At 36.4% G+C, this 1,696-nt stretch overlaps 1 long non-coding RNA gene across 1 annotated transcript; it reads left to right on the plus strand.

Annotated features, from left to right (window-relative positions):
* The first annotated feature begins 311 nt into the window (after nucleotides 1–311).
* LOC120269410 lies at nucleotides 312–575 on the plus strand. The gene is made up of 3 exons (XR_005539156.1): nucleotides 312–341; nucleotides 408–480; nucleotides 555–575. It is a non-coding gene; the product is annotated as an uncharacterized LOC120269410 (long non-coding RNA).
* Nucleotides 576–1,696: the final 1,121 nt, after the last annotated feature.

Raw genomic sequence — 1,696 nt, forward strand, 5'->3', positions numbered from 1 at the left:
TGGCAAGTGATGGTGTGGCAAGTGAAGGAAGACATGAAGCTAGGGCAAAGTGGAATGAAATTCACAAGGCTCACCTAGTAAAGTTATTAGGTGAGTATAATACTCCTGCGTACCGTTCACAAAAAGGATGGACCAAAGAAGCATGGAACAAGATGGTACGCGACATGATAACCAAGTTTTCCAATCCAAGTATCACCACAAGCCAAGTCAAAGCATTAGAGCAAGAGTTGAAAAAAACCTACAAGCTTCTAAAAGGGTTTTCTGAATTAAGTGGCTTTGGATGGGATTATGAAAGACATATTGTGTCAGCTCCTGATGATGTTTGGGCACCACTACTAGAGGTATGTACGTACATAATGACTGGTTTCATTAATTACAACCATCTAATTTGAAAAAAAATCAAACAGAGGAATAGAGATGCAAGGAAGTGGCATACTAGACCGTTTCCATATTTTATGGCATTGCAGGAGGTTTATGAGGGTAAGGATATATTTTCTAATATTTTAAATTTATAAACTTGTATTTCACTAACATATTATATATTTAAAATGTAGGGAGATATGCTGAAGGCAAACCGTCTCGTGGTATAGAAGATTATGAAGATAACTCCCAATCACCAGTGCACACCCCAAGTCCAAGTGTTTTTACTTCATACGATTCAAGGCAACAATCACCTACACACGAGACTGAGGATGATGATATCATGCAAGTGGAACTGCCTAGTTCTCAACCACGGAATCCTCAAACTCAAAGTTCAAGCAATGAAATTCTTCGGGGACTAAGAGATCAAGATGGACACAGAAGAAAAAGGGAGCGAAAAGGGAAAAAGCCGCAAGATTCATCATTCAATATGGACAAATACATTGCATTTCGAGAGCTCGAGAACAAAGAATATCTCGAAGTTCTCAAGGGCCATCAAGTAGTGGAAAAACACACAATAGAAGATTGCATGAAGGTGTTCAATGAAATGAGTGGCATTTTCACTGAAGAAGAAATGTTCAAAGCTACCCAAATTTTCATTAAAGATAAGAGTTATCGTGAACTCTTCTTATGTCTTCAGGAAGATCATAAAGTGCCATGGCTCAAAATGATGTTCTCTAAAATTGAGTAGAAGATGATTATGAACTTGTTATCTTGAACTTGAATGTTTTCATAAGCACAAATTTTTTTCCCATGAACTTGGTTTGATTATGAACTTGTAATCTTGAACTTGTTAAATATACTTTTGTTGTTAAAGTTGTCATGGGAATCTTGAGCTAGAGTGTACATGAACATTGCTAGTTGCTCCTCGACTGTTGTCCGTTTTGAGTTGCAGAGGAGAGATTTTTCTCTTAAATGATCAACCAGTGCTTGAAATATATAAGGCTCCATACGAAATTCTCTTTTGCAACGTTCCTCATGACCTTGAAGAATTTCTTGTACATATGCATCACCTGTAAGGATGGATGTGTGATGTTCTACATTTCTGGAAGGTGCTAGACATTCTCTTGACCAATTGCTAAGCATGAGTAGATCATCTTCTTCATTTTTTTCCCTCCAAAAATTTAAGGAATCCATGGTGGAACAATGGTTACAACTATGAATTTTTTTAGTTATGTGTATAATGCAAAGGAGTCATGTTGTGTATAAATAAAGACAAATAATAACGCTATAATTATAACGACTATATTTACAACGGCTATATTTTAATGGCTAT

The sequence above is a fragment of the Dioscorea cayenensis genome, chromosome 9, assembly GCF_009730915.1.
Source record: "Dioscorea cayenensis subsp. rotundata cultivar TDr96_F1 chromosome 9, TDr96_F1_v2_PseudoChromosome.rev07_lg8_w22 25.fasta, whole genome shotgun sequence".
NCBI classification, from domain to species: Eukaryota; Viridiplantae; Streptophyta; class Magnoliopsida; order Dioscoreales; family Dioscoreaceae; genus Dioscorea; species Dioscorea cayenensis.